This window comes from Lissotriton helveticus, chromosome 10 (assembly GCF_964261635.1).
Source record: "Lissotriton helveticus chromosome 10, aLisHel1.1, whole genome shotgun sequence".
Classification (NCBI taxonomy): Eukaryota; Metazoa; Chordata; class Amphibia; order Caudata; family Salamandridae; genus Lissotriton; species Lissotriton helveticus.
This window is the reverse complement of record NC_136071.1, coordinates 590,081,211-590,100,362: the sequence shown is the minus strand read 5'-3', so window position 1 is coordinate 590,100,362 and position 19,152 is coordinate 590,081,211. Positions and strand designations below refer to the sequence as shown.

The 19,152-nt window shown below is 47.2% G+C and overlaps 35 non-coding genes across 35 annotated transcripts; all 35 read right to left on the bottom strand.

The window, feature by feature from the left end:
* Positions 1-61: 61 nt before the first annotated feature.
* On the bottom strand, positions 62-173 carry TRNAL-CAA (transfer RNA leucine (anticodon CAA)). Its single transcript has 2 exons — positions 136-173; positions 62-107 (listed from the first exon to the last, which is right to left on the bottom strand). It is a non-coding gene; the product is annotated as a tRNA-Leu (tRNA).
* A 295-nt stretch (positions 174-468) lies between these two features.
* TRNAV-AAC (transfer RNA valine (anticodon AAC)) lies at positions 469-541 on the bottom strand. Its single transcript has one exon. It is a non-coding gene; the product is annotated as a tRNA-Val (tRNA).
* Positions 542-927: 386 nt separating this feature from the next.
* Positions 928-999, bottom strand: TRNAP-AGG (transfer RNA proline (anticodon AGG)). Its single transcript has one exon. It is a non-coding gene; the product is annotated as a tRNA-Pro (tRNA).
* Positions 1,000-1,433: 434 nt separating this feature from the next.
* On the bottom strand, positions 1,434-1,506 carry TRNAV-UAC (transfer RNA valine (anticodon UAC)). Its single transcript has one exon. It is a non-coding gene; the product is annotated as a tRNA-Val (tRNA).
* Positions 1,507-1,890: 384 nt separating this feature from the next.
* Positions 1,891-1,962, bottom strand: TRNAP-CGG (transfer RNA proline (anticodon CGG)). Its single transcript has one exon. It is a non-coding gene; the product is annotated as a tRNA-Pro (tRNA).
* A 940-nt stretch (positions 1,963-2,902) lies between these two features.
* TRNAL-CAA (transfer RNA leucine (anticodon CAA)) lies at positions 2,903-3,014 on the bottom strand. The gene is made up of 2 exons: positions 2,977-3,014; positions 2,903-2,948 (listed from the first exon to the last, which is right to left on the bottom strand). It is a non-coding gene; the product is annotated as a tRNA-Leu (tRNA).
* A 295-nt stretch (positions 3,015-3,309) lies between these two features.
* TRNAV-AAC (transfer RNA valine (anticodon AAC)) lies at positions 3,310-3,382 on the bottom strand. The gene has a single exon. It is a non-coding gene; the product is annotated as a tRNA-Val (tRNA).
* A 385-nt stretch (positions 3,383-3,767) lies between these two features.
* On the bottom strand, positions 3,768-3,839 carry TRNAP-AGG (transfer RNA proline (anticodon AGG)). The gene has a single exon. It is a non-coding gene; the product is annotated as a tRNA-Pro (tRNA).
* A 434-nt stretch (positions 3,840-4,273) lies between these two features.
* On the bottom strand, positions 4,274-4,346 carry TRNAV-UAC (transfer RNA valine (anticodon UAC)). Its single transcript has one exon. It is a non-coding gene; the product is annotated as a tRNA-Val (tRNA).
* Positions 4,347-4,730: 384 nt separating this feature from the next.
* TRNAP-CGG (transfer RNA proline (anticodon CGG)) lies at positions 4,731-4,802 on the bottom strand. Its single transcript has one exon. It is a non-coding gene; the product is annotated as a tRNA-Pro (tRNA).
* Positions 4,803-5,742: 940 nt separating this feature from the next.
* On the bottom strand, positions 5,743-5,854 carry TRNAL-CAA (transfer RNA leucine (anticodon CAA)). The gene is made up of 2 exons: positions 5,817-5,854; positions 5,743-5,788 (listed from the first exon to the last, which is right to left on the bottom strand). It is a non-coding gene; the product is annotated as a tRNA-Leu (tRNA).
* A 296-nt stretch (positions 5,855-6,150) lies between these two features.
* On the bottom strand, positions 6,151-6,223 carry TRNAV-AAC (transfer RNA valine (anticodon AAC)). The gene has a single exon. It is a non-coding gene; the product is annotated as a tRNA-Val (tRNA).
* A 385-nt stretch (positions 6,224-6,608) lies between these two features.
* On the bottom strand, positions 6,609-6,680 carry TRNAP-AGG (transfer RNA proline (anticodon AGG)). Its single transcript has one exon. It is a non-coding gene; the product is annotated as a tRNA-Pro (tRNA).
* A 434-nt stretch (positions 6,681-7,114) lies between these two features.
* TRNAV-UAC (transfer RNA valine (anticodon UAC)) lies at positions 7,115-7,187 on the bottom strand. The gene has a single exon. It is a non-coding gene; the product is annotated as a tRNA-Val (tRNA).
* A 384-nt stretch (positions 7,188-7,571) lies between these two features.
* TRNAP-CGG (transfer RNA proline (anticodon CGG)) lies at positions 7,572-7,643 on the bottom strand. The gene has a single exon. It is a non-coding gene; the product is annotated as a tRNA-Pro (tRNA).
* A 929-nt stretch (positions 7,644-8,572) lies between these two features.
* On the bottom strand, positions 8,573-8,684 carry TRNAL-CAA (transfer RNA leucine (anticodon CAA)). The gene is made up of 2 exons: positions 8,647-8,684; positions 8,573-8,618 (listed from the first exon to the last, which is right to left on the bottom strand). It is a non-coding gene; the product is annotated as a tRNA-Leu (tRNA).
* Positions 8,685-8,979: 295 nt separating this feature from the next.
* TRNAV-AAC (transfer RNA valine (anticodon AAC)) lies at positions 8,980-9,052 on the bottom strand. The gene has a single exon. It is a non-coding gene; the product is annotated as a tRNA-Val (tRNA).
* A 385-nt stretch (positions 9,053-9,437) lies between these two features.
* Positions 9,438-9,509, bottom strand: TRNAP-AGG (transfer RNA proline (anticodon AGG)). Its single transcript has one exon. It is a non-coding gene; the product is annotated as a tRNA-Pro (tRNA).
* Positions 9,510-9,943: 434 nt separating this feature from the next.
* TRNAV-UAC (transfer RNA valine (anticodon UAC)) lies at positions 9,944-10,016 on the bottom strand. The gene has a single exon. It is a non-coding gene; the product is annotated as a tRNA-Val (tRNA).
* Positions 10,017-10,400: 384 nt separating this feature from the next.
* TRNAP-CGG (transfer RNA proline (anticodon CGG)) lies at positions 10,401-10,472 on the bottom strand. Its single transcript has one exon. It is a non-coding gene; the product is annotated as a tRNA-Pro (tRNA).
* A 940-nt stretch (positions 10,473-11,412) lies between these two features.
* On the bottom strand, positions 11,413-11,524 carry TRNAL-CAA (transfer RNA leucine (anticodon CAA)). The gene is made up of 2 exons: positions 11,487-11,524; positions 11,413-11,458 (listed from the first exon to the last, which is right to left on the bottom strand). It is a non-coding gene; the product is annotated as a tRNA-Leu (tRNA).
* Positions 11,525-11,820: 296 nt separating this feature from the next.
* TRNAV-AAC (transfer RNA valine (anticodon AAC)) lies at positions 11,821-11,893 on the bottom strand. The gene has a single exon. It is a non-coding gene; the product is annotated as a tRNA-Val (tRNA).
* A 385-nt stretch (positions 11,894-12,278) lies between these two features.
* TRNAP-AGG (transfer RNA proline (anticodon AGG)) lies at positions 12,279-12,350 on the bottom strand. Its single transcript has one exon. It is a non-coding gene; the product is annotated as a tRNA-Pro (tRNA).
* A 434-nt stretch (positions 12,351-12,784) lies between these two features.
* Positions 12,785-12,857, bottom strand: TRNAV-UAC (transfer RNA valine (anticodon UAC)). Its single transcript has one exon. It is a non-coding gene; the product is annotated as a tRNA-Val (tRNA).
* A 384-nt stretch (positions 12,858-13,241) lies between these two features.
* On the bottom strand, positions 13,242-13,313 carry TRNAP-CGG (transfer RNA proline (anticodon CGG)). Its single transcript has one exon. It is a non-coding gene; the product is annotated as a tRNA-Pro (tRNA).
* A 929-nt stretch (positions 13,314-14,242) lies between these two features.
* On the bottom strand, positions 14,243-14,354 carry TRNAL-CAA (transfer RNA leucine (anticodon CAA)). Its single transcript has 2 exons — positions 14,317-14,354; positions 14,243-14,288 (listed from the first exon to the last, which is right to left on the bottom strand). It is a non-coding gene; the product is annotated as a tRNA-Leu (tRNA).
* Positions 14,355-14,649: 295 nt separating this feature from the next.
* TRNAV-AAC (transfer RNA valine (anticodon AAC)) lies at positions 14,650-14,722 on the bottom strand. The gene has a single exon. It is a non-coding gene; the product is annotated as a tRNA-Val (tRNA).
* Positions 14,723-15,107: 385 nt separating this feature from the next.
* On the bottom strand, positions 15,108-15,179 carry TRNAP-AGG (transfer RNA proline (anticodon AGG)). The gene has a single exon. It is a non-coding gene; the product is annotated as a tRNA-Pro (tRNA).
* A 434-nt stretch (positions 15,180-15,613) lies between these two features.
* On the bottom strand, positions 15,614-15,686 carry TRNAV-UAC (transfer RNA valine (anticodon UAC)). The gene has a single exon. It is a non-coding gene; the product is annotated as a tRNA-Val (tRNA).
* A 384-nt stretch (positions 15,687-16,070) lies between these two features.
* On the bottom strand, positions 16,071-16,142 carry TRNAP-CGG (transfer RNA proline (anticodon CGG)). The gene has a single exon. It is a non-coding gene; the product is annotated as a tRNA-Pro (tRNA).
* Positions 16,143-17,071: 929 nt separating this feature from the next.
* On the bottom strand, positions 17,072-17,183 carry TRNAL-CAA (transfer RNA leucine (anticodon CAA)). Its single transcript has 2 exons — positions 17,146-17,183; positions 17,072-17,117 (listed from the first exon to the last, which is right to left on the bottom strand). It is a non-coding gene; the product is annotated as a tRNA-Leu (tRNA).
* Positions 17,184-17,478: 295 nt separating this feature from the next.
* TRNAV-AAC (transfer RNA valine (anticodon AAC)) lies at positions 17,479-17,551 on the bottom strand. The gene has a single exon. It is a non-coding gene; the product is annotated as a tRNA-Val (tRNA).
* A 385-nt stretch (positions 17,552-17,936) lies between these two features.
* TRNAP-AGG (transfer RNA proline (anticodon AGG)) lies at positions 17,937-18,008 on the bottom strand. Its single transcript has one exon. It is a non-coding gene; the product is annotated as a tRNA-Pro (tRNA).
* Positions 18,009-18,442: 434 nt separating this feature from the next.
* Positions 18,443-18,515, bottom strand: TRNAV-UAC (transfer RNA valine (anticodon UAC)). Its single transcript has one exon. It is a non-coding gene; the product is annotated as a tRNA-Val (tRNA).
* Positions 18,516-18,899: 384 nt separating this feature from the next.
* TRNAP-CGG (transfer RNA proline (anticodon CGG)) lies at positions 18,900-18,971 on the bottom strand. The gene has a single exon. It is a non-coding gene; the product is annotated as a tRNA-Pro (tRNA).
* Positions 18,972-19,152: the final 181 nt, after the last annotated feature.

The window sequence follows — 19,152 nt, the reverse complement described above, 5'->3', positions numbered from 1 at the left end:
TGTGGTGTTTGCCGGGAACGCACTGCAAAAAACAGGAAGATTTACGGGTGTAAAAGGGACCTCTCAGAAGTGGGATTTGAACCCACGCCTCCATGAGGAGACCAGAAGGCTCAGCTACACTGAAGATCAAGCTCTCTTGAGTCTGGCGCCTTAGACCACTCGGCCATCCTGACGGCTCATGAGGGGGGCTTAGGTCTAACTCTTCTATCTGCACCTGCCAATGTTTCCACTTACAACCTTCACAGCAATGTCACAGGTGTAAAGGCCCCAACAATACAACATAGCTTAAACAAAATAAAAATAGGCACAAGAACGACCCCCAGATGATGGATGCAGATAACTTTGTTTCGTCTTGCAAAGGTAAAGAAAGTTTCCCACGGCTCACTGTGTTCAAAGACCACCTCTTCTTAAACTTGCATTCAGATAATAAGGTTTTAGAGTGTGCACATAAAAGCAGCCAACGCTCAGTGTTTCTGCCCGGTCTCGAACCGGGGACCTTTCGCGTGTTAGGCGAACGTGATGACCACTACACTACAGAAACGACCTTGCTGCTTGCTACTGTTAAAGCAAAGTTCCTCTCAAGGCTTCACCCTACTTCTATTCTGCTGTATCAGCAGCGGCTCAGAATGTGCAGAACAAGTGTGAAAACCTCAGAGATATCATCCAACATGCTTGCAATTAGACGTATTCAAAATTTACTTGTGCAGGCATCGACAGACAAATATCTGATGCCTAAATGTCTGCGAGTACAGCTTGGGAAAGCATCACCTGGGACACACTGAGACTAAGCAGGTAGGCAGAAAAAGCACGGTGATCCATTTTTCTACTGAGGTTAGGAATATGTTAAGCAAAAAATCAACCGAGTATTACTAGAAATAGTCAGGCATAGTGCATTTTTAGTACGATTTGTATGTTTAGCTCTAAAAAGGGCTCGTCCGGTATTTGAACCCGGGACCTCTCGCACCCTAAGCGAGAATCATACCCCTAGACCAACGAGCCACGCAAGAGTCACCTCTGACATGGCTCCAGGGGTTAGTGGCAGCTAGTCGGTGAATGCTTCACCCAAAGCAAGCAACTGCACATGTTGCTCTCTTCTGCAATATGATTGCTGTCTTTTCCATTGCCGTCATCAAACAAGAAATTAAAAAGCCTCTGTCCTTCAGACAGTTTGTTTTCTCTAAGTGTCTGCTTGCGGTGAGGACAAGAAAAGCATTTCTGCTCTCATTCCTTGCTTTCATGAAGTAGGCCCACCCTTCAGAGCAAAGGGCGAGCAAGCGAATGGCGCAAGCTATCGTCACTTCTCTTTTCGAGCTGTCACTGAGATCCCTGGAGCACACTACGTCAGGTTGGTGAGGGATAGACAGCCTCTATTATCTCAGCTTTCCTATAAAGTCAGCCAGTAAAGGCAAACACTGTTAAAAACAGCAAACCGCTGTTTCTGCCCGGTCTCGAACCAGGGACCTTTCGCGTGTAAGGCGAACGTGATAACCACTACACTACAGAAACAGACACTAACTCAGGAATCTTGTTGGCATGTATTGGGCTGGAATGCACAGACTAAGGGCCAATGTCCTTGAAGCTCAAAGTTGGGCTCTCCTTACCCGGTCTCTATTTCTTTGGAAGACAGGAATGAGGACCACTTTTATTCCAAGAGGCGATTTTGAAACCATATCCTGAAATTACACTAGAAAAACACTATGCATGTAATGTTCCTACCATGCTGGTCTGGCCCAGAAAAGCAGTTGCAAAGAAGTCCTGCACTCCTTTATCCCGCCACAAGTGGAAAACAGCGTGCAGGGTAAGGAACTTTCTCGACATACACAGCGTCTTATAGCATTGAAAAGAAGAAATGCTCCTATATTACAAGCATCCTGAAAATGTCCACAGCATGGGCTCGTCCGGGATTTGAACCCAGGACCTCTCGCACCCGAAGCGAGAATCATACCCCTAGACCAACGAGCCTGAGTGGCCAGGAGACATTTTGAACAATTTCTGAAGCGTCTTTCAGAAAAAAAGCAGGGCTATTTGGCTAGTCTCCCTCTAAGTGAGCCTCACAACGTCATGTTTTCTCTCAAGTTGTTGTTTTTTCACTCTAGCAAGAAAGGGGGCAGCCAATCTCCTATCAGCCAGTGAGCAGAAAAAAGGCACAGATGAGAACAGCAAGCACTTTCTGGCAATTGTTCTCCTCTGCAAGTCCTGGACCCTTGCCCCATAGACTTCCACACCAGAAGCAATGAAGGGCCCACCATTTCCTGCGCCTGAGAAAGAGGGGTTTGATATTTGGATTCAAACGTGCTCGCTCAGCGCTCGATCAGGCTCAATCAGGCGAGATTTATATGAGTGGCTCACAGGCCTGAAACACTCACCTGGGAGACCCAGAGTGGCTGACTTCTCAGTATAGCCATTGTTGGGCGAGTCACCTCCTTTCCTCCTGCCTCAATCTAGAATTGGCTGCAAATCATAAGAGAGAGTGCAATGCCCGTGTGCAGTGCCTACTCCCAGCTACCTCTCTGTCTTCCTTATGTAAATTAGAATTTGCAAGGGGGGACCAATGGCATTCTGCTCCTCCCACATAACCAGGAAACCCTGTTGAACATGTCTGCCTGTGTTTTTGCAGGGACAGTGCCTTCTCTGCCCAAAAGGTGGCAGGAGAGCCTCACAACAAATGATGGGATCAACTGCTTAGTTAGAAACCCAGCATGGCAGTTACTGTGATGGAGTGCAAATTTAATGGAAGGTGTGCCTGAGGTGTCATTTCCAGAAATCCATGGAATTGTGATTGAGGGCCCAGCCTGATTGTTGGTGGATTTCTCTTCACATGCTACAGGTTCCTGCAAAGATTGTGGTGTTTGCCGGGAACGCACTGCAAAAAACAGGAAGATTTACGGGTGTAAAAGGGACCTGTCAGAAGTGGGATTTGAACCCACGCCTCCATGAGGAGACCAGAAGGCTCAGCTACACTGAAGATCAAGCTCTCTTGAGTCTGGCGCCTTAGACCACTCGGCCATCCTGACGGCTCATGAGGGGGGCTTAGGTCTAACTCTTCTATCTGCACCTGCCAATGTTTCCACTTACAACCTTCACAGCAATGTCACAGGTGTAAAGGCCCCAACAATACAACATAGCTTAAACAAAATAAAAATAGGCACAAGAACGACCCCCAGATGATGGATGCAGATAACTTTGTTTCGTCTTGCAAAGGTAAAGAAAGTTTCCCACGGCTCACTGTGTTCAAAGACCACCTCTTCTTAAACTTGCATTCAGATAATAAGGTTTTAGAGTGTGCACATAAAAGCAGCCAACGCTCAGTGTTTCTGCCCGGTCTCGAACCGGGTACCTTTCGCGTGTTAGGCGAACGTGATGACCACTACACTACAGAAACGACCTTGCTGCTTGCTACTGTTAAAGCAAAGTTCCTCTCAAGGCTTCACCCTACTTCTATTCTGCTGTATCAGCAGCGGCTCAGAATGTGCAGAACAAGTGTGAAAACCTCAGAGATATCATCCAACATGCTTGCAATTAGACGTATTCAAAATTTACTTGTGCAGGCATCGACAGACAAATATCTGATGCCTAAATGTCTGCGAGTACAGCTTGGGAAAGCATCACCTGGGACACACTGAGACTAAGCAGGTAGGCAGAAAAAGCACGGTGATCCATTTTTCTTCTGAGGTTAGGAATATGTTGCGCAACAATGCACCGAGTATTACTAGAAATAGTCAGGCATAGTGCATTTTTAGTACGATTTGTATGTTTAGCTCTAAAAAGGGCTCGTCTGGGATTTGAACCCGGGACCTCTCGCACCCTAAGCGAGAATCATACCCCTAGACCAACGAGCCACGCAAGAGTCACCTCTGACACGGCTCCAGGGGTTAGTGGCAGCTAGTCAGTGAATGCTTCACCCAAAGCAAGCAACTGCACATGTTGCTCTCTTCTGCAATATGATTGCTGTCTTTTCCATGGCCGTCATCAAACAAGAAATTAAAAAGCCTCTGTCCTTCAGACAGTTTGTTTTCTCTAAGTGTCTGCTTGTGGTGAGGACAAGAAAAGCATTTCTGCTCTCATTCCTTGCTTTCATGAAGTAGGCCCACCCTTCAGAGCAAAGGGCGAGCAAGCGAATGGCGCAAGCTATCGTCACTTCTCTTTTCGAGCTGTCACTGAGATCCCTGGAGCACACTACGTCAGGTTGGTGAGGGATAGACAGCCTCTATTATCTCAGCTTTCCTATAAAGTCAGCCAGTAAAGGCAAACACTGTTAAAAACAGCAAACCGCTGTTTCTGCCCGGTCTCGAACCAGGGACCTTTCGCGTGTAAGGCGAACGTGATAACCACTACACTACAGAAACAGACACTAACTCAGGAATCTTGTTGGCATGTATTGGGCTGGAATGCACAGACTAAGGGCCAATGTCCTTGAAGCTCAAAGTTGGGCTCTCCTTACCCGGTCTCTATTTCTTTGGAAGACAGGAATGAGGACCACTTTTATTCCAAGAGGCGATTTTGAAACCATATCCTGAAATTACACTAGAAAAACACTATGCATGTAATGTTCCTACCATGCTGGTCTGGCCCAGAAAAGCAGTTGCAAAGAAGTCCTGCACTCCTTTATCCCGCCACAAGTGGAAAATAGCGTGCAGGGTAAGGAACTTTCTCGACATACACAGCGTCTTATAGCATTGAAAAGAAGAAATGCTCCTATATTACAAGCATCCTGAAAATGTCCACAGCATGGGCTCGTCCGGGACTTGAACCCGGGACCTCTCGCACCCGAAGCGAGAATCATACCCCTAGACCAACGAGCCTGAGTGGCCAGGAGACATTTTGAACAATTTCTGAAGCGTCTTTCAGAAAAAAAGCAGGGCTATTTGGCTAGTCTCCCTCTAAGTGAGCCTCACAACGTCATGTTTTCTCTCAAGTTGTTGTTTTTTCACTCTAGCAAGAAAGGGGGCAGCCAATCTCCTATCAGCCAGTGAGCAGAAAAAAGGCACAGATGAGAACAGCAAGCACTTTCTGGCAATTGTTCTCCTCTGCAAGTCCTGGACCCTTGCCCCATAGACTTCCACACCAGAAGCAATGAAGGGCCCACCATTTCCTGCGCCTGAGAAAGAGGGGTTTGATATTTGGATTCAAACGCGCTCGCTCAGCGCTCGCTCAGGCTCGCTCAGGCGAGATTTATATGAGTGGTTCACAGGCCTGAAACACTCACCTGGGAGACCCAGAGTGGCTGACTTCTCAGTATAGCCATTGTTGGGCGAGTCACCTCCTTTCCTCCTGCCTCAATCTAGAATTGGCTGCAAATCATAAGAGAGAGTGCAATGCCCGTGTGCAGTGCCTACTCCCAGCTACCTCTCTGTCTTCCTTATGTAAATTAGAATTTGCAAGGGGGGACCAATGGCATTCTGCTCCTCCCACATAACCAGGAAGCCCTGTTGAACATGTCTGCCTGTGTTTTTGCAGGGACAGTGCCTTCTCTGCCCAAAAGGTGGCAGGAGAGCCTCACAACAAATGATGGGATCAACTGCTCAGTTAGAAACCCAGCATGGCAGTTACTGTGATGGAGTGCAAATTTAATGGAAGGTGTGCCTGAGGTGTCATTTCCAGAAATCCATGGAATTGTGATTAAGGGCCCAGCCTGATTGTTGGTGGATTTCTCTTCACATGCTACAGGTTCCTGCAAAGATTGTGGTGTTTGCCGGGAACGCACTGCAAAAAACAGGAAGATATACGGGTGTAAAAGGGACCTGTCAGAAGTGGGATTTGAACCCACGCCTCCATGAGGAGACCAGAAGGCTCAGCTACACTGAAGATCAAGCTCTCTTGAGTCTGGCGCCTTAGACCACTCGGCCATCCTGACGGCTCATGAGGGGGGGCTTAGGTCTAACTCTTCTATCTGCACCTGCCAATGTTTCCACTTACAACCTTCACAGCAATGTCACAGGTGTAAAGGCCCCAACAATACAACATAGCTTAAACAAAATAAAAATAGGCACAAGAACGACCCCCAGATGATGGATGCAGATAACTTTGTTTCGTCTTGCAAAGGTAAAGAAAGTTTCCCACGGCTCACTGTGTTCAAAGACCACCTCTTCTTAAACTTGCATTCAGATAATAAGGTTTTAGAGTGTGCACATAAAAGCAGCCAATGCTCAGTGTTTCTGCCCGGTCTCGAACCGGGGACCTTTCGCGTGTTAGGCGAACGTGATGACCACTACACTACAGAAACGACCTTGCTGCTTGCTACTGTTAAAGCAAAGTTCCTCTCAAGGCTTCACCCTACTTCTATTCTGCTGTATCAGCAGCGGCTCAGAATGTGCAGAACAAGTGTGAAAACCTCAGAGATATCATCCAACATGCTTGCAATTAGACGTATTCAAAATTTACTTGTGCAGGCATCGACAGACAAATATCTGATGCCTAAATGTCTGCGAGTACAGCTTGGGAAAGCATCACCTGGGACACACTGAGACTAAGCAGGTAGGCAGAAAAAGCACGGTGATCCATTTTTCTTCTGAGGTTAGGAATATGTTGCGCAACAATGCACCGAGTATTACTAGAAATAGTCAGGCATAGTGCATTTTTAGTACGATTTGTATGTTTAGCTCTAAAAAGGGCTCGTCCGGGATTTCAACCCGGGACCTCTCGCACCCTAAGCGAGAATCATACCCCTAGACCAACGAGCCACGCAAGAGTCACCTCTGACACGGCTCCAGGTGTTAGTGGCAGCTAGTCAGTGAATGCTTCACCCAAAGCAAGCAACTGCACATGTTGCTCTCTTCTGCAATATGATTGCTGTCTTTTCCATGGCCGTCATCAAACAAGAAATTAAAAAGCCTCTGTCCTTCAGACAGTTTGTTTTCTCTAAGTGTCTGCTTGTGGTGAGGACAAGAAAAGCATTTCTGCTCTCATTCCTTGCTTTCATGAAGTAGGCCCACCCTTCAGAGCAAAGGGCGAGCAAGCGAATGGCGCAAGCTATCGTCACTTCTCTTTTCGAGCTGTCACTGAGATCCCTGGAGCACACTACGTCAGGTTGGTGAGGGATAGACAGCCTCTATTATCTCAGCTTTCCTATAAAGTCAGCCAGTAAAGGCAAACACTGTTAAAAACAGCAAACTGCTGTTTCTGCCCGGTCTCGAACCAGGGACCTTTCGCGTGTAAGGCGAACGTGATAACCACTACACTACAGAAACAGACACTAACTCAGGAATCTTGTTGGCATGTATTGGGCTGGAATGCACAGACTAAGGGCCAATGTCCTTGAAGCTCAAAGTTGGGCTCTCCTTACCCGGTCTCTATTTCTTTGGAAGACAGGAATGAGGACCACTTTTATTCCAAGAGGCGATTTTGAAATCATATCCTGAAATTACACTAGAAAAACACTATGCATGTAATGTTCCTACCATGCTGGTCTGGCCCAGAAAAGCAGTTGCAAAGAAGTCCTGCACTCCTTTATCCCGCCACAAGTGGAAAATAGCGTGCAGGGTAAGGAACTTTCTCGACATACACAGCGTCTTATAGCATTGAAAAGAATAAATGCTCCTATATTACAAGCATCCTGAAAATGTCCACAGCATGGGCTCGTCCGGGATTTGAACCCGGGACCTCTCGCACCCGAAGCGAGAATCATACCCCTAGACCAACGAGCCTGAGTGGCCAGGAGACATTTTGAACAATTTCTGAAGCGTCTTTCAGAAAAAAAGCAGGGCTATTTGGCTAGTCTCCCTCTAAGTGAGCCTCACAACGTCATGTTTTCTCTCAAGTTGTTGTTTTTTCACTCTAGCAAGAAAGGGGGCAGCCAATCTCCTATCAGCCAGTGAGCAGAAAAAAGGCACAGATGAGAACAGCAAGCACTTTCTGGCAATTGTTCTCCTCTGCAAGTCCTGGACCCTTGCCCCATAGACTTCCACACCAGAAGCAATGAAGGGCCCACCATTTCCTGCACCTGAGAAAGAGGGGTTTGATATTTGGATTCAAACGCGCTCGATCAGGCTCAATCAGGCGAGATTTATATGAGTGGCTCACAGGCCTGAAACACTCACCTGGGAGACCCAGAGTGGCTGACTTCTCAGTATAGCCATTGTTGGGCGAGTCACCTCCTTTCCTCCTGCCTCAATCTAGAATTGGCTGCAAATCATAAGAGAGAGTGCAATGCCCGTGTGCAGTGCCTACTCCCAGCTACCTCTCTGTCTTCCTTATGTAAATTAGAATTTGCAAGGGGGGACCAATGGCATTCTGCTCCTCCCACATAACCAGGAAACCCTGTTGAACATGTCTGCCTGTGTTTTTGCAGGGACAGTGCCTTCTCTGCCCAAAAGGTGGCAGGAGAGCCTCACAACAAATGATGGGATCAACTGCTTAGTTAGAAACCCAGCATGGCAGTTACTGTGATGGAGTGCAAATTTAATGGAAGGTGTGCCTGAGGTGTCATTTCCAGAAATCCATGGAATTGTGATTGAGGGCCCAGCCTGATTGTTGGTGGATTTCTCTTCACATGCTACAGGTTCCTGCAAAGATTGTGGTGTTTGCCGGGAACGCACTGCAAAAAACAGGAAGATTTACGGGTGTAAAAGGGACCTGTCAGAAGTGGGATTTGAACCCACGCCTCCATGAGGAGACCAGAAGGCTCAGCTACACTGAAGATCAAGCTCTCTTGAGTCTGGCGCCTTAGACCACTCGGCCATCCTGACGGCTCATGAGGGGGGCTTAGGTCTAACTCTTCTATCTGCACCTGCCAATGTTTCCACTTACAACCTTCACAGCAATGTCACAGGTGTAAAGGCCCCAACAATACAACATAGCTTAAACAAAATAAAAATAGGCACAAGAACGACCCCCAGATGATGGATGCAGATAACTTTGTTTCGTCTTGCAAAGGTAAAGAAAGTTTCCCACGGCTCACTGTGTTCAAAGACCACCTCTTCTTAAACTTGCATTCAGATAATAAGGTTTTAGAGTGTGCACATAAAAGCAGCCAACGCTCAGTGTTTCTGCCCGGTCTCGAACCGGGTACCTTTCGCGTGTTAGGCGAACGTGATGACCACTACACTACAGAAACGACCTTGCTGCTTGCTACTGTTAAAGCAAAGTTCCTCTCAAGGCTTCACCCTACTTCTATTCTGCTGTATCAGCAGCGGCTCAGAATGTGCAGAACAAGTGTGAAAACCTCAGAGATATCATCCAACATGCTTGCAATTAGACGTATTCAAAATTTACTTGTGCAGGCATCGACAGACAAATATCTGATGCCTAAATGTCTGCGAGTACAGCTTGGGAAAGCATCACCTGGGACACACTGAGACTAAGCAGGTAGGCAGAAAAAGCACGGTGATCCATTTTTCTTCTGAGGTTAGGAATATGTTGCGCAACAATGCACCGAGTATTACTAGAAATAGTCAGGCATAGTGCATTTTTAGTACGATTTGTATGTTTAGCTCTAAAAAGGGCTCGTCTGGGATTTGAACCCGGGACCTCTCGCACCCTAAGCGAGAATCATACCCCTAGACCAACGAGCCACGCAAGAGTCACCTCTGACACGGCTCCAGGGGTTAGTGGCAGCTAGTCAGTGAATGCTTCACCCAAAGCAAGCAACTGCACATGTTGCTCTCTTCTGCAATATGATTGCTGTCTTTTCCATGGCCGTCATCAAACAAGAAATTAAAAAGCCTCTGTCCTTCAGACAGTTTGTTTTCTCTAAGTGTCTGCTTGTGGTGAGGACAAGAAAAGCATTTCTGCTCTCATTCCTTGCTTTCATGAAGTAGGCCCACCCTTCAGAGCAAAGGGCGAGCAAGCGAATGGCGCAAGCTATCGTCACTTCTCTTTTCGAGCTGTCACTGAGATCCCTGGAGCACACTACGTCAGGTTGGTGAGGGATAGACAGCCTCTATTATCTCAGCTTTCCTATAAAGTCAGCCAGTAAAGGCAAACACTGTTAAAAACAGCAAACCGCTGTTTCTGCCCGGTCTCGAACCAGGGACCTTTCGCGTGTAAGGCGAACGTGATAACCACTACACTACAGAAACAGACACTAACTCAGGAATCTTGTTGGCATGTATTGGGCTGGAATGCACAGACTAAGGGCCAATGTCCTTGAAGCTCAAAGTTGGGCTCTCCTTACCCGGTCTCTATTTCTTTGGAAGACAGGAATGAGGACCACTTTTATTCCAAGAGGCGATTTTGAAACCATATCCTGAAATTACACTAGAAAAACACTATGCATGTAATGTTCCTACCATGCTGGTCTGGCCCAGAAAAGCAGTTGCAAAGAAGTCCTGCACTCCTTTATCCCGCCACAAGTGGAAAATAGCGTGCAGGGTAAGGAACTTTCTCGACATACACAGCGTCTTATAGCATTGAAAAGAAGAAATGCTCCTATATTACAAGCATCCTGAAAATGTCCACAGCATGGGCTCGTCCGGGACTTGAACCCGGGACCTCTCGCACCCGAAGCGAGAATCATACCCCTAGACCAACGAGCCTGAGTGGCCAGGAGACATTTTGAACAATTTCTGAAGCGTCTTTCAGAAAAAAAGCAGGGCTATTTGGCTAGTCTCCCTCTAAGTGAGCCTCACAACGTCATGTTTTCTCTCAAGTTGTTGTTTTTTCACTCTAGCAAGAAAGGGGGCAGCCAATCTCCTATCAGCCAGTGAGCAGAAAAAAGGCACAGATGAGAACAGCAAGCACTTTCTGGCAATTGTTCTCCTCTGCAAGTCCTGGACCCTTGCCCCATAGACTTCCACACCAGAAGCAATGAAGGGCCCACCATTTCCTGCGCCTGAGAAAGAGGGGTTTGATATTTGGATTCAAACGCGCTCGCTCAGCGCTCGCTCAGGCTCGCTCAGGCGAGATTTATATGAGTGGTTCACAGGCCTGAAACACTCACCTGGGAGACCCAGAGTGGCTGACTTCTCAGTATAGCCATTGTTGGGCGAGTCACCTCCTTTCCTCCTGCCTCAATCTAGAATTGGCTGCAAATCATAAGAGAGAGTGCAATGCCCGTGTGCAGTGCCTACTCCCAGCTACCTCTCTGTCTTCCTTATGTAAATTAGAATTTGCAAGGGGGGACCAATGGCATTCTGCTCCTCCCACATAACCAGGAAGCCCTGTTGAACATGTCTGCCTGTGTTTTTGCAGGGACAGTGCCTTCTCTGCCCAAAAGGTGGCAGGAGAGCCTCACAACAAATGATGGGATCAACTGCTCAGTTAGAAACCCAGCATGGCAGTTACTGTGATGGAGTGCAAATTTAATGGAAGGTGTGCCTGAGGTGTCATTTCCAGAAATCCATGGAATTGTGATTAAGGGCCCAGCCTGATTGTTGGTGGATTTCTCTTCACATGCTACAGGTTCCTGCAAAGATTGTGGTGTTTGCCGGGAACGCACTGCAAAAAACAGGAAGATATACGGGTGTAAAAGGGACCTGTCAGAAGTGGGATTTGAACCCACGCCTCCATGAGGAGACCAGAAGGCTCAGCTACACTGAAGATCAAGCTCTCTTGAGTCTGGCGCCTTAGACCACTCGGCCATCCTGACGGCTCATGAGGGGGGGCTTAGGTCTAACTCTTCTATCTGCACCTGCCAATGTTTCCACTTACAACCTTCACAGCAATGTCACAGGTGTAAAGGCCCCAACAATACAACATAGCTTAAACAAAATAAAAATAGGCACAAGAACGACCCCCAGATGATGGATGCAGATAACTTTGTTTCGTCTTGCAAAGGTAAAGAAAGTTTCCCACGGCTCACTGTGTTCAAAGACCACCTCTTCTTAAACTTGCATTCAGATAATAAGGTTTTAGAGTGTGCACATAAAAGCAGCCAATGCTCAGTGTTTCTGCCCGGTCTCGAACCGGGGACCTTTCGCGTGTTAGGCGAACGTGATGACCACTACACTACAGAAACGACCTTGCTGCTTGCTACTGTTAAAGCAAAGTTCCTCTCAAGGCTTCACCCTACTTCTATTCTGCTGTATCAGCAGCGGCTCAGAATGTGCAGAACAAGTGTGAAAACCTCAGAGATATCATCCAACATGCTTGCAATTAGACGTATTCAAAATTTACTTGTGCAGGCATCGACAGACAAATATCTGATGCCTAAATGTCTGCGAGTACAGCTTGGGAAAGCATCACCTGGGACACACTGAGACTAAGCAGGTAGGCAGAAAAAGCACGGTGATCCATTTTTCTTCTGAGGTTAGGAATATGTTGCGCAACAATGCACCGAGTATTACTAGAAATAGTCAGGCATAGTGCATTTTTAGTACGATTTGTATGTTTAGCTCTAAAAAGGGCTCGTCCGGGATTTCAACCCGGGACCTCTCGCACCCTAAGCGAGAATCATACCCCTAGACCAACGAGCCACGCAAGAGTCACCTCTGACACGGCTCCAGGTGTTAGTGGCAGCTAGTCAGTGAATGCTTCACCCAAAGCAAGCAACTGCACATGTTGCTCTCTTCTGCAATATGATTGCTGTCTTTTCCATGGCCGTCATCAAACAAGAAATTAAAAAGCCTCTGTCCTTCAGACAGTTTGTTTTCTCTAAGTGTCTGCTTGTGGTGAGGACAAGAAAAGCATTTCTGCTCTCATTCCTTGCTTTCATGAAGTAGGCCCACCCTTCAGAGCAAAGGGCGAGCAAGCGAATGGCGCAAGCTATCGTCACTTCTCTTTTCGAGCTGTCACTGAGATCCCTGGAGCACACTACGTCAGGTTGGTGAGGGATAGACAGCCTCTATTATCTCAGCTTTCCTATAAAGTCAGCCAGTAAAGGCAAACACTGTTAAAAACAGCAAACCGCTGTTTCTGCCCGGTCTCGAACCAGGGACCTTTCGCGTGTAAGGCGAACGTGATAACCACTACACTACAGAAACAGACACTAACTCAGGAATCTTGTTGGCATGTATTGGGCTGGAATGCACAGACTAAGGGCCAATGTCCTTGAAGCTCAAAGTTGGGCTCTCCTTACCCGGTCTCTATTTCTTTGGAAGACAGGAATGAGGACCACTTTTATTCCAAGAGGCGATTTTGAAATCATATCCTGAAATTACACTAGAAAAACACTATGCATGTAATGTTCCTACCATGCTGGTCTGGCCCAGAAAAGCAGTTGCAAAGAAGTCCTGCACTCCTTTATCCCGCCACAAGTGGAAAATAGCGTGCAGGGTAAGGAACTTTCTCGACATACACAGCGTCTTATAGCATTGAAAAGAATAAATGCTCCTATATTACAAGCATCCTGAAAATGTCCACAGCATGGGCTCGTCCGGGATTTGAACCCGGGACCTCTCGCACCCGAAGCGAGAATCATACCCCTAGACCAACGAGCCTGAGTGGCCAGGAGACATTTTGAACAATTTCTGAAGCGTCTTTCAGAAAAAAAGCAGGGCTATTTGGCTAGTCTCCCTCTAAGTGAGCCTCACAACGTCATGTTTTCTCTCAAGTTGTTGTTTTTTCACTCTAGCAAGAAAGGGGGCAGCCAATCTCCTATCAGCCAGTGAGCAGAAAAAAGGCACAGATGAGAACAGCAAGCACTTTCTGGCAATTGTTCTCCTCTGCAAGTCCTGGACCCTTGCCCCATAGACTTCCACACCAGAAGCAATGAAGGGCCCACCATTTCCTGCACCTGAGAAAGAGGGGTTTGATATTTGGATTCAAACGCGCTCGATCAGGCTCAATCAGGCGAGATTTATATGAGTGGCTCACAGGCCTGAAACACTCACCTGGGAGACCCAGAGTGGCTGACTTCTCAGTATAGCCATTGTTGGGCGAGTCACCTCCTTTCCTCCTGCCTCAATCTAGAATTGGCTGCAAATCATAAGAGAGAGTGCAATGCCCGTGTGCAGTGCCTACTCCCAGCTACCTCTCTGTCTTCCTTATGTAAATTAGAATTTGCAAGGGGGGACCAATGGCATTCTGCTCCTCCCACATAACCAGGAAGCCCTGTTGAACATGTCTGCCTGTGTTTTTGCAGGGACAGTGCCTTCTCTGCCCAAAAGGTGGCAGGAGAGCCTCACAACAAATGATGGGATCAACTGCTTAGTTAGAAACCCAGCATGGCAGTTACTGTGATGGAGTGCAAATTTAATGGAAGGTGTGCCTGAGGTGTCATTTCCAGAAATCCATGGAATTGTGATTGAGGGCCCAGCCTGATTGTTGGTGGATTTCTCTTCACATGCTACAGGTTCCTGCAAAGATTGTGGTGTTTGCCGGGAACGCACTGCAAAAAACAGGAAGATTTACGGGTGTAAAAGGGACCTGTCAGAAGTGGGATTTGAACCCACGCCTCCATGAGGAGACCAGAAGGCTCAGCTACACTGAAGATCAAGCTCTCTTGAGTCTGGCGCCTTAGACCACTCGGCCATCCTGACGGCTCATGAGGGGGGCTTAGGTCTAACTCTTCTATCTGCACCTGCCAATGTTTCCACTTACAACCTTCACAGCAATGTCACAGGTGTAAAGGCCCCAACAATACAACATAGCTTAAACAAAATAAAAATAGGCACAAGAACGACCCCCAGATGATGGATGCAGATAACTTTGTTTCGTCTTGCAAAGGTAAAGAAAGTTTCCCACGGCTCACTGTGTTCAAAGACCACCTCTTCTTAAACTTGCATTCAGATAATAAGGTTTTAGAGTGTGCACATAAAAGCAGCCAACGCTCAGTGTTTCTGCCCGGTCTCGAACCGGGGACCTTTCGCGTGTTAGGCGAACGTGATGACCACTACACTACAGAAACGACCTTGCTGCTTGCTACTGTTAAAGCAAAGTTCCTCTCAAGGCTTCACCCTACTTCTATTCTGCTGTATCAGCAGCGGCTCAGAATGTGCAGAACAAGTGTGAAAACCTCAGAGATATCATCCAACATGCTTGCAATTAGACGTATTCAAAATTTACTTGTGCAGGCATCGACAGACAAATATCTGATGCCTAAATGTCTGCGAGTACAGCTTGGGAAAGCATCACCTGGGACACACTGAGACTAAGCAGGTAGGCAGAAAAAGCACGGTGATCCATTTTTCTTCTGAGGTTAGGAATATGTTGCGCAACAATGCACCGAGTATTACTAGAAATAGTCAGGCATAGTGCATTTTTAGTACGATTTGTATGTTTAGCTCTAAAAAGGGCTCGTCCGGGATTTGAACCTGGGACCTCTCGCACCCTAAGCGAGAATCATACCCCTAGACCAACGAGCCACGCAAGAGTCACCTCTGACATGGCTCCAGGGGTTAGTGGCAGCTAGTCGGTGAATGCTTCACCCAAAGCAAGCAACTGCACATGTTGCTCTCTTCTGCAATATGATTGCTGTCTTTTCCATGGCCGTCATCAAACAAGAAATTAAAAAGCCTCTGTCCTTCAGACAGTTTGTTTTCTCTAAGTGTCTGCTTGCGGTGAGGACAAGAAAAGCATTTCTGCTCTCATTCCTTGCTTTCATGAAGTAGGCCCACCCTTCAGAGCAAAGGGCGAGCAAGCGAATGGCGCAAGCTATCGTCACTTCTCTTTTCGAGCTGTCACTGAGATCCCTGGAGCACACTACGTCAGGTTGGTGAGGGATAGACAGCCTCTATTATCTCAGCTTTCCTATAAAGTCAGCCAGTAAAGGCAAACACTGTTAAAAACAGCAAACCGCTGTTTCTGCCCGGTCTCGAACCAGGGACCTTTCGCGTGTAAGGCGAACGTGATAACCACTACACTACAGAAACAGACACTAACTCAGGAATCTTGTTGGCATGTATTGGGCTGGAATGCACAGACTAAGGGCCAATGTCCTTGAAGCTCAAAGTTGGGCTCTCCTTACCCGGTCTCTATTTCTTTGGAAGACAGGAATGAGGACCACTTTTATTCCAAGAGGCGATTTTGAAACCATATCCTGAAATTACACTAGAAAAACACTATGCATGTAATGTTCCTACCATGCTGGTCTGGCCCAGAAAAGCAGTTGCAAAGAAGTCCTGCACTCCTTTATCCCGCCACAAGTGGAAAATAGCGTGCAGGGTAAGGAACTTTCTCGACATACACAGCGTCTTATAGCATTGAAAAGAAGAAATGCTCCTATATTACAAGCATCCTGAAAATGTCCACAGCATGGGCTCGTCCGGGATTTGAACCCGGGACCTCTCGCACCCGAAGCGAGAATCATACCCCTAGACCAACGAGCCTGAGTGGCCAGGAGACATTTTGAACAATTTCTGAAGCGTCTTTCAGAAAAAAAGCAGGGCTATTTGGCTAGTCTCCCTCTAAGTGAGCCTCACAACGTCATGTTTTCTCTCAAGTTGTTGTTTTTTCACTCTAGCAAGAAAGGGGGCAGCCAATCTCCTATCAGCCAGTGAGCAGAAAAAAGGCACAGATGAGAACAGCAAGCACTTTCTGGCAATTGTTCTCCTCTGCAAGTCCTGGACCCTTGCCCCATAGACTTCCACACCAGAAGCAATGAAGGGCCCACCATTTCCTGCACCTGAGAAAGAGGGGTTTGATATTTGGATTCAAACGCGCTCGATCAGGCTCAATCAGGCGAGATTTATATGAGTGGCTCACAGGCCTGAAACACTCACCTGGGAGACCCAGAGTGGCTGACTTCTCAGTATAGCCATTGTTGGGCGAGTCACCTCCTTTCCTCCTGCCTCAATCTAGAATTGGCTGCAAATCATAAGAGAGAGTGCAATGCCCGTGTGCAGTGCCTACTCCCAGCTACCTCTCTGTCTTCCTTATGTAAATTAGAATTTGCAAGGGGGGACCAATGGCATTCTGCTCCTCCCACATAACCAGGAAGCCCTGTTGAACATGTCTGCCTGTGTTTTTGCAGGGACAGTGCCTTCTCTGCCCAAAAGGTGGCAGGAGAGCCTCACAACAAATGATGGGATCAACTGCTTAGTTAGAAACCCAGCATGGCAGTTACTGTGATGGAGTGCAAATTTAATGGAAGGTGTGCCTGAGGTGTCATTTCCAGAAATCCATGGAATTGTGATTGAGGGCCCAGCCTGATTGTTGGTGGATTTCTCTTCACATGCTACAGGTTCCTGCAAAGATTGTGGTGTTTGCCGGGAACGCACTGCAAAAAACAGGAAGATTTACGGGTGTAAAAGGGACCTGTCAGAAGTGGGATTTGAACCCACGCCTCCATGAGGAGACCAGAAGGCTCAGCTACACTGAAGATCAAGCTCTCTTGAGTCTGGCGCCTTAGACCACTCGGCCATCCTGACGGCTCATGAGGGGGGCTTAGGTCTAACTCTTCTATCTGCACCTGCCAATGTTTCCACTTACAACCTTCACAGCAATGTCACAGGTGTAAAGGCCCCAACAATACAACATAGCTTAAACAAAATAAAAATAGGCACAAGAACGACCCCCAGATGATGGATGCAGATAACTTTGTTTCGTCTTGCAAAGGTAAAGAAAGTTTCCCACGGCTCACTGTGTTCAAAGACCACCTCTTCTTAAACTTGCATTCAGATAATAAGGTTTTAGAGTGTGCACATAAAAGCAGCCAACGCTCAGTGTTTCTGCCCGGTCTCGAACCCGGGACCTTTCGCGTGTTAGGCGAACGTGATGACCACTACACTACAGAAACGACCTTGCTGCTTGCTACTGTTAAAGCAAAGTTCCTCTCAAGGCTTCACCCTACTTCTATTCTGCTGTATCAGCAGCGGCTCAGAATGTGCAGAACAAGTGTGAAAACCTCAGAGATATCATCCAACATGCTTGCAATTAGACGTATTCAAAATTTACTTGTGCAGGCATCGACAGACAAATATCTGATGCCTAAATGTCTGCGAGTACAGCTTGGGAAAGCATCACCTGGGACACACTGAGACTAAGCAGGTAGGCAGAAAAAGCACGGTGATCCATTTTTCTTCTGAGGTTAGGAATATGTTGCGCAACAATGCACCGAGTATTACTAGAAATAGTCAGGCATAGTGCATTTTTAGTACGATTTGTATGTTTAGCTCTAAAAAGGGCTCGTCCGGGATTTGAACCCGGGACCTCTCGCACCCTAAGCGAGAATCATACCCCTAGACCAACGAGCCACGCAAGAGTCACCTCTGACACGGCTCCAGGGGTTAGTGGCAGCTAGTCAGTGAATGCTTCACCCAAAGCAAGCAACTGCACATGTTGCTCTCTTCTGCAATATGATTGCTGTCTTTTCCATGGCCGTCATCAAACAAGAAATTAAAAAGCCTCTGTCCTTCAGACAGTTTGTTTTCTCTAAGTGTCTGCTTGTGGTGAGGACAAGAAAAGCATTTCTGCTCTCATTCCTTGCTTTCATGAAGTAGGCCCACCCTTCAGAGCAAAGGGCGAGCAAGCGAATGGCGCAAGCTATCGTCACTTCTCTTTTCGAGCTGTCACTGAGATCCCTGGAGCACACTACGTCAGGTTGGTGAGGGATAGACAGCCTCTATTATCTCAGCTTTCCTATAAAGTCAGCCAGTAAAGGCAAACACTGTTAAAAACAGCAAACCGCTGTTTCTGCCCGGTCTCGAACCAGGGACCTTTCGCGTGTAAGGCGAACGTGATAACCACTACACTACAGAAACAGACACTAACTCAGGAATCTTGTTGGCATGTATTGGGCTGGAATGCACAGACTAAGGGCCAATGTCCTTGAAGCTCAAAGTTGGGCTCTCCAAACCCGGTCTCTATTTCTTTGGAAGACAGGAATGAGGACCACTTTTATTCCAAGAGGCGATTTTGAAACCATATCCTGAAATTACACTAGAAAAACACTATGCATGTAATGTTCCTACCATGCTGGTCTGGCCCAGAAAAGCAGTTGCAAAGAAGTCCTGCACTCCTTTATCCCGCCACAAGTGGAAAATAGCGTGCAGGGTAAGGAACTTTCTCGACATACACAGCGTCTTATAGCATTGAAAAGAAGAAATGCTCCTATATTACAAGCATCCTGAAAATGTCCACAGCATGGGCTCGTCCGGGACTTGAACCCGGGACCTCTCGCACCCGAAGCGAGAATCATACCCCTAGACCAACGAGCCTGAGTGGCCAGGAGACATTTTGAACAATTTCTGAAGCGTCTTTCAGAAAAAAAGCAGGGCTATTTGGCTAGTCTCCCTCTAAGTGAGCCTCACAACGTCATGTTTTCTCTCAAGTTGTTGTTTTTTCACTCTAGCAAGAAAGGGGGCAGCCAATCTCCTATCAGCCAGTGAGCAGAAAAAA